Raw genomic sequence first — 15,304 nt, 5'->3', positions numbered from 1 at the left:
TTACACATTTTTTTCTAAATAATTTGCTTAAACAAATTATTTAAAGCATAAGTTGTTGTTGTTTTTTTTTAAATTACAGCTAAAACTTTAAACAATTATTACTTTAAGAAAAAATCAAAAACTTTCTCCCAACGTTTAAACATGGAGATAGAGCAAAATTATTATAACCTCGCGAATTGTCTAACACAAAACTTTTAAAAATAAGAAATACCTTTCTATCACTTACTCTTCACAGTCTTCTTCGGTCACATATGCCTCATGATATCTCCTAAAGGCTATTTAAACGTTTTCAAGGAGTCAATTTCACGTTTTTAAAATGAGAATTAAAGTAAATCGGAAACATTTTGAAAAGAATGAAGTCAAATTCCAGTGATGGATAGAAACCAACTTCTAAGTTTACCGACTTATTAAGCAGATGAATTATTAAATTAACGACTTTTAAATTTCATAACAGCTTTTTAACAGTAAAAGGTTACTCGAAAGGTATTAGAGTCTTTGTTTGCTTTTCTTTTGTTAACCCGTTCTTAATTTATTTACTTCTACTTAATTGTTCTTAAATCCAATTTCCACTTTCACTCTTAATTAGGTTAAAAATCTGATTTCACTTCCTCAAACTGTTATGCAAAATATCACTAGTTAAATTTAAGTTTTCTGGTTCGGAAACTAAGTGTTACTAACAACTGCCTCATTTTTAATATCGCAAATATTATTCCTTTGTGAGCTTTTTTAAAAGTGTTGTTAATCTTCAATAGTATCTTTGAGAAGTCATTTGATATCTCAATTTAAAATTCTTTCTTGAAGTTTACTAGTTAGTTTACTGTTACAAGAATCAACAGTTTAGAAAATCTTGAAGCAAGTACTAAAAGATGATAATTTACCCACAACATTTTCACTACTCAAAAATATATAATACTGCATTCATTTCTTATAGATGACTTTAAGTATGCGAAGTTCTTTACTTTTTAGTAAAATTGCGGAACAGCCATAAATTAACTGTTCTTGTCATTCATAATTATGAGGCAGACTTTTACTTCAGTTTCTGAAATAAAAGCGTTTTATATTTTTAAATTACGAATAATTGCATCTTTTTTAGTTCGTTGTAATTTATCTAGTCACAATTATGTAAGAACAAATAGAAAAACGCACACAATATTTCAATTGTTTAACAGTTGGTTTATACATAATCGTAACACTTTGCAACTTGTAATTTAATCGTTGGTTACAGGAGTGTAACAATTTATCTCGCTGCGCATGTTTACGAGTGAACGCCGACTACTAAAACTCATAAATTATTGTCAAAAAACTATTCTTCTTTAAACCCTTATATATTCGTCGAATTGATTGGTCTTCGTTAATTCTACCGAAAATCGAAATAGGTTTTTTTCCATAATTTGTAACAAGTTATTAGGTTTCATCAATAGTAACTCGTTCTTTCGAGAAATGTTTCTTATTAATCACAAGAATTACAGATGACGAATGAAATTTTTTAGCGTTTCTCTCCTTGTAAAAAAACTGCTGCTAAAGTTGAACTCGGCACTGATATTGGGTCACACTTTGAAACTATATTTTTAAACAAATGCAAATAAAAATCAAATAGCACGAGAAGTTTGGAAACCCATGGAAAATACTGAAGGTTATATTCACTGTTTTAAGTTTGGCAAATTAGCAAATTCGAGTTCACGTTGAGCACACGAACACTGAGAACAAACTATTTTTGCAAAGATTTTTTTAGTTCATTACAAAATTTTTTTAGTTCATTACAAAAGCTGTAAAAAGTTTCATTTTAGTAATTAAATTTATCTTTAATTTAATTTTTTAATATGAACTAGAAATATAAAAGTTCTTGGAATCTTTTCCATTTTATATTTTTAGTTTTAAAAAAAGATTGAAGGTATATTCTATAGAAGGTATTGATATTCTATAGAAGGTATTGATATTCTACTGTAGGAGCGCGACACGAAAAGACATAGCTGCTTATACAGTAGCAAATAAAATCCTGGAATTGATAGTTAGCTTTTTCTATACATAAATAAAAAAAATCCGAAAGAGGAAATTAGCTTCCCGTAAAAATAAAAATTTAATAAATCTGGAAATCTCTATGTGCGGAAGCCGCTGTAATCAATTCTGATGGAATATTAATAAAAATTTAGCATAGTTAAATGTATAAAAGCATTCACTTAAACTATTACGGCTACAAACAAAACAAAACTTAAGTTTTTTGTTGTGAAAAGTAAAACTTAAATATAAAAAACTCATTTATCATAAAAATGTGACCTATGGAAAATACTGAAGGTTACATTCACTGTTTTAAGTTTGGCAAATTAGCAAATTCAAATTCACGTTGAGTACACGAACACTGAGAACAAACTATTTTTGCAAAGATTTTTAGTTCATTATAAAAGCTGTAAAAAGTTTCATTTTAGTAATTAAATTTATTTGTAATTTAATTTTTTAATATGAATTAGGAATATAAAAGTTCTTGGGATGTTTTCCATTTTATATTTTTAGTTTTAAAAAAGTTATGTTAACTCGACTTAGATGTTTTTTTTATGACAGCGCTAAAAAAGTTGACACAAGCGCCTTATTAGTATTGCTGTACCTATTTTTGTTTAAGTTGTTCCTATTGTTAGTATTACTGTTTCTAAAATTTATTAATATTATTTTGTTATTATTATTATTTTTATTATTTTTATTATGATTATTATTATTATTATGATTATTATTATTATTATTATTATTATTATTATTATTATTATTATTATTATTATTATTATTATTATTATTATTATTATTATTATTATTATTATTACTATTATTATTGTTCTTATTCTTATTATTATTATTATTATTATTATTATTATTATTATTATTATTATTATTATTATTATTATTATTATTAATATTATTATTATTATTATTATTATTATTATTATTATTATTATTATTATTATTATTATTATTATTATTATTATTATTATTATTATTATTATTATTACATTTATTATCAGCGTTATAACATAGCATAATACTCATGACAAAACACATAACTCATAACAAAACAACATTAATTTGTTAATAACGTTTTAGTGATTTAATTTACCTAAGAGTTTTGTTAAGTGTATTGTAAACTCTGGAAAACTTAAATTTTTTAGCTATAAGAAATATGGAAGCATTAAATTAAATTTTTTTCCTTCTTTCTTTGAAGCTTAGCATGATTTTGAGTCCATTTTTGGGAGTATATTACAGATACCGTTATTTTTTTCTCTTAATGTCTTTTCGAAAGATAATAGAATATATTCCTCCTGGAAAAACAAAATAACAAACTTAATATTCATAAAATTTCTTTTAACTGTTAAAAGATTTTATTTCGATATCTCATCAATTTAACTCATTTATAGTTTACTCATTTTAATGTAAACTACTACCGTTTAAAATCAAATATTACCATCAAATGCAATGACTTCCACGATGGCCGAAGCTTTTTTATAAAGGCATATTTTATGAATACAATAGATAAAGGAGAAGTATAGAAAACAAAAAAAAGAGAGGAAGAAAAATAAAGGAAAATATAGGAAATAATAATAATAATAAAAAGAAATCGAATTACAATAACAAAGAAAAATAAAGGAAAATATAGGAAATAATAATAATAATAAAAAGAAATCGAATTACAATAACAAAGTTCTTATACAAACAAATAAACTTCGAACTAACGAAGAAAGATGTCAATGTGTCAGTTTCATTTACTTTTTTATGCTGTTGTTTTTTTGTTTGTTGGCAAAATGTTTCTTGTTTGTATTGTATTTCTATTTATTTATTTTTTCCAATTTATTGTGCTATATTCATTTTAATAATACTATTACCTTGTGTTTTTTGCTTGCTAAATGTTGATTATTATAATTATATATATTTAATTTGATTAACTTGCATTAACCTGCGTATTTTAATTTTTGTTTTGTTTTTTGGAATATGTCTAATTTGTATGTAATAAATCATTTAATGTTTTTTAACTAATCATTATATTAATATAAAATTTAGCATTATTAGGTATAATTTAGCATTATTAGCAATCTGAGCGTTTGTCTGGCCTTTGGATGATGAGCGTGCATTGTGAAAAAATACGCTCCAGAAAATCTGAATTTATGGAACAAATTGTAAATAAGTGAACGCAGACGACTACAATTTCTATTTACTGAATAACAATGATTTAATTCTTGTGTTTTTATTTTTATATTTTCTTTAATTTTTTGTTGTCACTGGTCTTATAAAATGACTTGACAAATTGATACATTTATGTAGTTTTTGAAATATCACATTTTGTTTTGCCCCCCCCCCCCTTGTAAAAAATCCTGCCGGCGCCCATGTTAGCATTCATAAGTAACATATTCCAGGTAGCTGTTTCCCAATTCTTTTTACCTTGAACTTGACATTGTAACTATGGATTTTAATTAAACTTCTCTATTACGGAGATGTTTAATAACTACGTGATTTTCCATATATTCATAATTATTATTTTTCGTGTGAACTCTATATTTCGCGTGAACTCTATTTTCGTGTGAACTCTATGTTTCGCCATTAAGCTTATCATTTACACTCTCATTTTTTTGATTGTCTTAAAATACGGGGGCAGGTAGGGAGAGAATGAAAGCATTAATTAAATAATAATACTCATAGAAGTTGGAGCGCGACACGAAAAAGCATAGTTGCTTATACAGAAGCAAATAAAATCCTGGAATTGATAGTTAGCTTTTTCTATACATAAGTAAAAACTTCTGTAAGAGGAAATTAGCTTCCCGTAAAAATAAAAATTTAATAAACCTGGAAATCTGTATGTGCGGAAGCCGCTGTAATCAATTCTGATGGAATATTGATAAAAATTTAGCATAGCTAAATGTATAAAAGTATTCATTTAAACTATTACGGCTACAAACAAAACAAAACTTAGTTTTTTTTTATTGTGAAAAGTAAAACTTAAATATAAAAAACTCATCATAAAAATGCTACGTTTTTGGGTTTGTTCATTTGAACGCGCAATTTATCTAAATCTATTTAAGAACTCATGAGAGAAAGAGAGAGAGAGAGAGAGAGAGAGAGAGAGAGAGAGAGAGAGAGAGAGAGAGAGAGAGAGAGAGAGAGAGAGAGTTAAAGTTGTTATGTTCAACTGAACGCCTTGTTTTCACATTTGATATTACATTTTTTATCCACAGCAAAATTTCAAGCTTGACATTCTGCTTTACTTTCTAAATTTTTCTTGATAAAAATTAAATAAAAGCTTTATTGTTTTTTCTTTATTAGAATAGATTTTTTTATAATGCAGCTGCTACTACATTATAATTCAAATCTATTCAAAATGTATTCAACTAAAAAACTGAAATACTATCCCTTATGAAATAGTTTCTGAAATTAAGTTTTCCATGTTTCACTAAATTGTCTAAAACTCTTTCTTTCTCTAGAATATTTTTTACCGAGGTATAATTATATTTAGTAACATTTATGTATTGAATACTAAGTGCAACAGTTGCAAATTTCTGAAACAGGTTTGATAACATCTTCATGATTAAGTTTAAAATTATTTTTTCGCATTAAAGAATATTTTAGTGTAATTCCCGTCACTTGTTTTTGAAAATAATAAATTGTCCTTTCTTATTGGAAATTATAGATTTTTTAACTTGACTTATAAGAAAAGTTTTCGTTTGAAATTTGTCGTGATTTTGTTTCGTTATAGGCTTTCTACATTTGGAGTCTAAAAACACTTTCTGCACGTATTTGTACCAATTTAAATTAAATAATATTTACAAACGGATATTATTTATAAAAAAAGACGCCATTTATAACTTGACATTCTCTATATAGTTCACCGAAGTCACACTATTTTTTGTATATAATAATAAATTAACGAAATTGCCTTTTCTTTGTCATCTGTAATTGCATTACTGAAATTCAGTATCATCTGTAATTGCATCATTGTACATCAGTACGCAGATTACTACTAAAAAAATAAACTATACTCTTCTAAAAAAATACAGATTATTAATGAAAATTAGAACATAAATATCTTATCGGAACAAATGATTACAAAAGTGTTTCAATAAAACTTCAAAAGGTAATTTCATTCTTAGTTCATTCGAAGTTTTTTTTTTTGAAATCTCATTATGATTAAGTTTCTTCCTTTACAATAACAACGATATTTTTTTTATTATTTTTTTAAGTAGCTAGCTACTTAAGAGTGGAATTTTATAAAATGTTTCGCAGTTTGAAAATTTTTAGAACACCATTAAAAAGTAGAACAGTTAAATAAATCCCATCATCATTATAAATATAATTAATAGTAAAAAATTTTCAAAAATTAAAATTGTGAGCATATTACTAATACCATTATATTAGCTATACCATTATGTTACTTATTGCTATACTGTTTAAATAAAAACCAATGCAAGTTTTATTTTAATCACTATCCATTAATAATCCCATTCTGAACAACTTTTTAAAATGAAATTAAGCACATTTTTTAAATATAATTAGTAAGTCTGAATACATATATGGATCCACCATTTATCTAATGAGATTAGCCTTAGCTCTGATTCAGTTTTCCATATAAAACCTAGCATATAAAAATGTCTTTGTTTTCGATGAGTTTTTCATGTAGTTTTGTTTCGTTTGTTAATATGCGTGATTCTTTAAATTTAGATTGATTTTATCATTTCTTATTTAAAGTCAGCTAAGAAATTACTTCGATTATCGCTGTAGGATATTACAAACTCATTTCGTGTAGCCCTTATCTGCAACTTGAAACACTCAAAATATATATGCAATTTAAGGACAAGTCGCTTTAAAATTTTATTTATATTGTGTGACGTTAATCTCCAATTTCAATTGCTCAAAAGTGTATATGCCTTTGAAGACAACACCGTGTAAAAATTTACAAAATTCGTGTAGACCTTATATTTTTAAGTACTCGAAAGTATATATGCAGTTTAAGGCGACAACCTGTAAAATATTGTTAGTTTCGTGTAGATCTAATCTCCAATTTTAAACATTTTTTTTATTGTATTATATTTGGATTGTATATCTTTATTTCATTAGTAATTATAATATATAGCATTTGGTATATTTACTTACATCTAATTTAATCCATAAAATATGCTTGTTTATATATATAGTATATTTATTATATATTTCTATATTAAATTTTTCATTGAGTTTTCCTTATATTTATTTATCATTTATTATATTTGTATTTATTATACTTTATTTATTATACATTATTTAGGGTGGCCATCTGCGAGTATTGTGAGGTGGGACTTTTTATAATTTACTTATGGGTATATTTCAGGGAATGGGGATGGGGTTTTGGTATTTCGCATAGGTTAGGAGGTTCGGGTTAAAAATGTGTGGGGATATGGGGAAGCCTCTTGGTTCTGTGTAGCACTCTGACTTATTCTTGTTAACACGCGTACTTTTCTTTACGTGCAAACTTTTGTTTTAACTCTAATAATAACAGTCCTTTTTCTTTAATATACCGTAATCGTTATTGAAATCTCTACACTTTAAAATTATATAAATACTTATTCTTCTAAACTCCTTTTATAAAATCAAACCTCCGGTCTACTTATATTCCGAAGAACCTAAAACTTTGTACCAACTCTTCTCTTCGTAATTCTTGAAGTTGAGTCTTGTATCCCCTCCTTACGTATCTCTTAACTAACTCCTGACTGACCACTGACTGACTCTCATTTACCGACTAAACCCAACTAAATCTCCCTTTTTATATTGGTTCCAATGCTTCGGGCGTTGGCGTCTTTTCATTTTTTATTCGTTATTGTGTAAATTATTAATTAATGGCTTTAGGTGGTTTTATTTTTATTAACGACACCTTGTTTTACTTAGAATTAGCTTCCTCACAGTATTTAGCCAGGACAGTCTCGTATTTTTACAAAATGTCCCGCGTCCTTTATTTGACCACATTTGTCCCGTATTTTTAAATTAATTAGTACAAATTTCACTTTTGAATTTTTAATGAAAATTTTAACGTTTTTTTTAAAATCAATTTGCAAATAATGATGTCGTCAATCATTTCTATTTGAAAAACTAAGTTTGTCATTTTATTAAATCAAAATATTGTTTTATAAATTAAACTTCTTTTGTCTTACTAAAATAATGTTTTCATCAAATAAATTAGTCAAGGAACAGTTTTGATGTTGTATCAAAGTAGCAAATGTAAAAATCGACTTGATATTAGACAATTGATTCATTGACAACAATTAATTACAAATCTAAATTAAAATGCTTACATTTTCATAATCCAATTAAGGAAAATGTTTCCTTCCTTAATAATGTTATTTCAAAAGAAAAATATATAAAGTAAAAGTAAATTTATTTTTAAAACCTAATTTATTTGAAAAAATATCTCACAGTTATTATTGAGTTTCTCAGCCATTAAATTAAATTTTAAATTAGACAAAAAAATTTTTTTTTGCAGCACAATAACGTTGTACTTGAGATTGCATTCTCAATTTTTTTTACTTAAACGCACTTTTGTCATTCATTAAGAAATAAATTATATCTGAAAATGTTAAGGAACTTTTTAAAAATAACTACAAAATTTAAAATATTTTGAAAAACAAATTAAAAACTACTTTTTGCTTCAATATATTTACAATTAAGTTTTTTTAGCTAATGTCCCGTATTTTTAGCAAAAATCCCGTATTTTTTGCCAATTTTCCCGTTTTTTTTGAAAAAAATCGAAGGCCACCCTAACTTTATATATTGTTTATTGTATTTTATTTATACTTTATCTTTTATTTCTTTAGAATAATTACTTGAAAATATATAAGTTGTTCAATTGATTTCGTGTAGACCTAATCTGCAATATTAGATACTCGAAAGTATATATGCAGTTTAAGGCGACACGCTGTAAAATGTATAAAATTCGTGTAGACCTTATCTCCATTTTTAAGTACTCGAAAGTATATATGCAGTTTAAGGCGACAAGCTGTAAATAATTAGTTAGTTCCGTGTAGACCTAATCTTCAATTTTAAACTTTTTTTTTTTAAATTGTTTTATGTTTGTAATATACATTTTTTTTTTATTTGTGTCTATAATATATAACATATAGTATAATTATTTGCATCTAATTTAATTCACAAAATAATTTGTTTTTATATGGCATATTTATTATATATTTCTATATTATATTATTTTTCTTTGAGTTTTCATCATATTTTTTTATCATTTACTATATTTATCATTTGTTATATGTATTCATTATACTTTATTTATTATACTTTATTTATTGTTTATTGTATTTTATTTATACTTTTTCTTTTATTTCTTTCGAATAATTACTTGAAAATATATAAGTTGTTCAATTGATTTCGTGTAGACCTAATCTGCAATATTAGATACTCGAAAGTATATATGCAGTTTAAGGCGACACGCTGTAAAATATTGTTAGTTCCGTGTAGACCTAATCTCCAATTTTAAACATTTTTTTTTTAATTGTTTTATATTCGTAATATATATATTTATTTGATTTGTATTGACGATATACATCATGTGTTCATTATGATTTGCATACATATATCGTATTTTATAAATTTATACTTCTTACTATTTTGCATATTGTGCATTTATTTTTACATAGTATATTTAATACAGTACAATCTCTCTAATTCGAACTTCATGGGGAAAAATAAAAGTTCGAATTAGAGAGATTTTCGAATTATAGAAAGTTGATTTTTTTTCAAATATTCTGGTCAAACTACAAATAGAGATGAAAAAACAAACAAATAGTGATTCTTAAGCATAAATGTAATAGAGATTATGTGTTGTAAACTTTTTTATTTAAAAAAAAAACTCAGTAATTGTAGATCGCCTTTTTTGAATATAAGCTCATTTGTTTGAAACATTTAAGTACAGCTCAGCTGTACAACGTCAAAACACAGTATCTGTATTTTTCATAATTTAATATGAAAATGATTTTGTAAAGTACGTTGGGCCGCCAACTTAACTTCATACTTATCACTTGAATCTTCATATTATAAAGTTTCAAGTGATAAGTATGAAGTTAAGTTGGCGGCCCAACGTACTTTACAAAATCATTTTCATATCAAATTATGAAAAATACAGATACTGTATTTTGACGTTGTACAGCTGAGCTTTGTTGACATGATAATACGTATCAACCTTCACCCATTTAGCCAAATTTCCTTGACGAAAAGCGTCTAAGAATTTATCTTTATTCTTTTTCCAGGTTAAAAGAATGTTTGGTGGAATATCAAAGATTTTCGAAACCTCTATTTATTTTTCCTTTCTCCAATTCCAGTAGAACATCGTGTTTCCGCTTTAAATTGGTTTCTTCATGCGGTCTCTTTGATGCCATGACGTTTTTTAAACAAAAGATAATAATTCACGTTAATCGTTTTTCAAAAACTCAAAACATCCGAAATTTGAAAAAAGAACTAAACGGTTAACGAGCTTTTTACACGTCAGAAAATAAAAAAAATCGATTTACAGAGAGATTCTCACTAAAGGGTCAAAAAATCCAATCGAGTTACAGAGGTTTTCGAATTATAGAGATTCGAATTATAGAAAGTTAAACAAAAGAGTTTCTTAAGCGAATGTCACGGTGACTTTACATTTAGTCGAATTACGGAGGTTTTCGAATTAAGGAGATTCGAATTAGAGAGATTGTACTGTATATTTATTCTATATTTATTATTTATTCCTATTGTAATTTATCTATTATTCATCATTTTTTATTTATATATATTACTTTTCATTCATCAAAAATTTCGACTATCTAATCGAATGAATATTAGTAGCGTAATCTCAAATTTGAAGTATTCAAAATTATATGCAGTTTAAGGCGACATCATTGCAAAATAATATCGATATCGCAGCTTTATATTCTTATTGAAGTACAATAGAACAAATATGTAGCATTGGATGAAGTTATTGCATTATTTTGTTCAGAAATAACAGGTTGGTGTTAAGTTAAACACAGTTTTTAAGTATACAAGGAAGTGTCCATTGCAAGCATCATTTCTTGTTAAGCGCGGTAAAAATGTAAAGAAACTATGATGATGTGGATAGATTTATATAGAAACCTTGATAATTATTGAATTGGTATAACTAATATTGTTTACATTGATATAACATAATATTGTTTAAAAAAACTAATTTAAAAAAGATTTTCATTACTTAAAAATCTACGCATTACTTTTAAATTATGAAATGACGTAACTTTGATTCCGTGCCAAATTGAATTTTTTTTGGCGTAAGAAAATGTATATCTTGTTTATTTCGATACACACTCGTTTTCAAGACAAAACAAAATATTTTTTAGATAATTATTCTAAAAGTCTTTATTAAACAGTTTTTATTTTTTTGATATAGACTTAAATAACATAAATAATTGTTATAAATATTCGTGTAGGCCTAATCTTCACTTTTAAGGATTTGTACGATATACATGCTTAATAATAAATCGCTGGTTTTTAGCGAAATTTTAAATAAAAAACAAAAATATTAAATGGAAACTCTATAAATGATCAAAGAAAACCACACAGATTGTGAAAAAAGTATCAGCTAAAAAAAATTAGTCAGAAAAATTATGCTTGAATTAAGGTCTACACGAAATATGTCGCCCTTAGTTATATGTAGACCTAATATAGCAAACTTTCACATTTCGTGTAGACGTAAACTGCTATTATATATATACATATATATATATATATATATATATATATATATATATATATATATATATATATATATATATATATATATATATATATATATTTTTAAAATATATATTTTTTAAATATATATTTCAGTATGTTAGCTAGCCTCTATTTAGTCTATTTTATAGACAATTTCCAATTATATGTAACAAAGAACTTTCAAAATTTTAGAATAATTTTGTTTTTAGAATAACTAATCAGTAATATTATAAAGATTTAAATAAAATGAGTGATGTAATATTTTACTCTTGCAATATTTCTTTGTATGATAGATTTGTAGCTTTGATTTAAAGATTGTCTATGATACTTGTCTTAAAACTCTCTCTCTATTATCTCAATAACTTTGTGTAAATTATCAATAAAAGTATAAATCTCTCTCTCATCTCAATATTGGATGAAGACTGGAACTAAGGTGTAAACTTACATTTTTCTTAACATGTTTATTTAATAATAGAATGTGCAGCCTCCTTACCTTATCAATTCCAACAAAGCATATATACCGCTACAAATTTCTGCATCTACGTATACTGATATAAGACAGCCCATTGTACCTACAACATCAATCACAATGGATCAAATAAATTCCAATGTTGTTAGCAGTTCTGTTAGAACGTCATATCAATGTCAATAAAAGTTTGTGAGTGAAATTTGTTTAATAGATAATATTAAATGAAACTTTTAAGCTTTTTTAATAAAATTGTTATATTTATTAATAAGCATAGTAAATAGATTATTAGATTGCATTTGCTACAAAAGATTTTTTTTTCTATAACTTTTGTTAAAGGTTGCATTGTGAGTTATGCTTGTTATTAAATTTATATCATTAATGCATGTTGTTTATAATTAATAATTTTGTTAGAAGGTTAAACTTTTTTTAAAATTATTTATATAATTGTATATATTTCACTATTTGTAATATTGTAAAAGTGAATTTTAATTTTTTAAGGGTATTGATGGTATGTTGAAAGAACATTTTAAAGGTGCATCAATCTTGTCTGAGTATGAATGAACCGGGCAGTTAGTCTTGATGAAGGATCTTTTTGTGCGTATCATTGTTGGAAATCTTGTAAAAGATAATAACTGGTTAGGAAGTCTTTAATATAATATTTTATTCAGGTACTTATATTTGTTTGGTATTTGAATGTTTGAATATTGTATTTGAATATTTGAATCAGTAAATAAAACAAATCTAAAATAAAATAAATTTTATTTTAGATTTAAGTTATTATTTATAAATAATTTACTGCAAAAAATAAATGAAGCAATAGGAAGGTTATTAAACACAACAGAATTGATTTTCTTTTTTTGCAGCTATCCCAATACAGAGAAAAAAAAGTCTTTGGCAATGGAGGTGATAAACCGCTTTCCAACCTTAAGAAGTGGTAATGGAGATGGTTATGTAAGTGTTGTTATAAGTCTAATTGAAACTTTTGTTTGCACATTTTGGGAAATGGGAATATAGTTTAAATTTTTATTTAGTTTAGGTTTACAAAACTTTTTTTTTTTACTTAAAGGATGCTTACTTCAGACAGTATGTTGAAGTAATACGAAACAGAAAATTAAGAAAATATTCCCTGTCAGGCTATATTGAAGAATGCTTAAAGACGTTGAGAAAACAACTTCCAGTTATTGAAAAGCATCAGAAGCGCCTAAGAACAGATGCAGTTGATCTAGTCAATGGACCCATGACAGGTTTTTATTTTAATTGTTTGTTTATAGATTGAACATTTGCATTAAGTATATATTTAAAATATATATTTATTTGGATAACTCCATAGTTGAAAAATTTGTATTCAATAATAGTGTAACAATTATTGATTTACTTCTAAGTTTTAGTTGTTTTTATATATATTATTTCTTGATTTTCATTCTGATTTATTCATAGTTTTATCCTATTTATATGTAATGGTGTATTTAAGTGCTGTATTAAAATATGTTTAAAGATATAGTAAAAGATTATAGTTTCTTTAATTGCCTTTTTTTAATATTTTCATTTTTTTTCATCAGAGTATTTTACAGAACATGAAAGGGCGCTTACCCATGAACTTATAAACGAGACACCTAACGATGATCGCATAAATATTATTATGGGATCAACCTATGCAAGTCGCAGTCTCTGGGTTAGGGAAGGAAGACCTCCAATAAAAACAATTTTTTTTATCATTTTCCCCATTAAGAAATTTTTACTCATCTACAGTATGCTTTTAACTTACTTTCAGTAATCATTGTGTAGTTAGTTGATGAAATTATGAGTTGCCACTGTTTGTTAGTTGTTTACATTAATGATTTATCTTGTAAACTAATTAAATTATTTAGTTTGAGGAGGAATTCTGCAGAATTGCACCCAACAGCAAATGGATAGTGGAGGGACTGGGAGACTGTTTTTCACGGATCCTTTTGTATGCCAAAGGAAAATACAAAGGGTTGTCAACCGACCTTGCAATATTACTTGACGAAGTAGCAGCTGACAACAACCTACTCGAAAGTACATGTTTGTTTAATTTTATTCAAGTTTAAATAGAGATAGTTTCCTATCATCAAATAAGTTAAAAGTAACTTATTATTAAGTTTGTAAAAATTATATTATACTGTTTTAATTACTTTTGTTATGTGTATGTAACGTATGTACTTGGCAACATTTTTACAGAAACCAAGGAATAACCCAACCAGCAACAATATACCGGTCCGACAATGGCCCAGCGCAGGCTGCGGAGGTGGCCCGCATCCGGCTGACCAGAGCTGGGCCAGCACCAATTTGCTCACTGGTTTTGTCATGGTCCGGCACTGGCTTACCAGTTCAGGCGCAGTGCTGGCGTTTCAGTGATCCGCTACTAGTATGCCAGTGATGGCATATCAGCGGTCCGCAAACGGCAAAGCCGTAGTTAAACCCAGGTCCATAAATGACTTAGAGCAAGCTTAACACGTGTCTACTCAAGGAGCTTTAATAAAAACCAAAGGAGCTTTAATATACATCTTTTAAAATCACACAACAAACCAGTTTAAACAATTTGTAAAGTAACATAAAACCATATATAAGGAAATAGATTCCCGTATCACATGTACATAATAAAAACATAGCTATAATATAAAAAACTGTAACAATAACACACGATAAATAAAATTATGTTATGAATATGAGAAACAACGTATAAAACGTTTCTGAAGGAACTAAAAAGTAACAGCATTAAACATAACTAATTTTGAGAGTCGTCTGAGTACAAAAAAGTGACAAATGATGCAATGAAACTTCCGCTAAAGTTCTATAGAACTTCATCGCCTATAGACGCTACTACAGGTTGTTCTAAGACTGCTGATGAAGATGTAGGCATTAGTTCACGATGTTCCAAGCGAGTTTCCTTGATAGATTGTCGAATTGCTCTTTGTTTTCTACCCCCATTTCGATCAGCAGCTCCTGCTAAATAGTGGACCACAGCTTTCTGCACATCACTTTCTGATGCACCTTTCGTTGGTGGATTTCTTTGTAATGCTCCTGCAAAAGTTCATCATAAAATAATACAGTTATATTCAGACTTTGTTCACATTATAATAGTATACTTAA

The 15,304-nt window shown here is 26.4% G+C and overlaps 1 pseudogene across 1 annotated transcript in view; it reads left to right on the top strand.

The window, feature by feature from the left end:
* The window catches only part of LOC149891933 (uncharacterized), a 32,205-nt pseudogene extending 17,289 nt beyond the window's left edge, over positions 1-14,916 (top strand). The window contains exons 4-9 of the transcript XR_016449460.1: positions 12,200-12,382; positions 12,692-12,828; positions 13,057-13,144; positions 13,260-13,437; positions 13,753-13,941; positions 14,062-14,916. The product of XR_016449460.1 is annotated as an uncharacterized LOC149891933 (transcript). The remainder of the gene's footprint in view (positions 1-12,199; positions 12,383-12,691; positions 12,829-13,056; positions 13,145-13,259; positions 13,438-13,752; positions 13,942-14,061) is intronic.
* The last annotated feature ends 388 nt before the right edge of the window (positions 14,917-15,304 follow it).

The sequence above is a fragment of the Hydra viridissima genome, unplaced genomic scaffold (genome assembly GCF_058129835.1).
Source record: "Hydra viridissima isolate aposymbiotic clone 2 unplaced genomic scaffold, HvirCarnegie_v1 scaffold_2, whole genome shotgun sequence".
In the NCBI taxonomy this organism is placed as follows: domain Eukaryota; kingdom Metazoa; phylum Cnidaria; class Hydrozoa; order Anthoathecata; family Hydridae; genus Hydra; species Hydra viridissima.
This window is presented reverse-complemented; position numbering and strand designations above follow the sequence as displayed.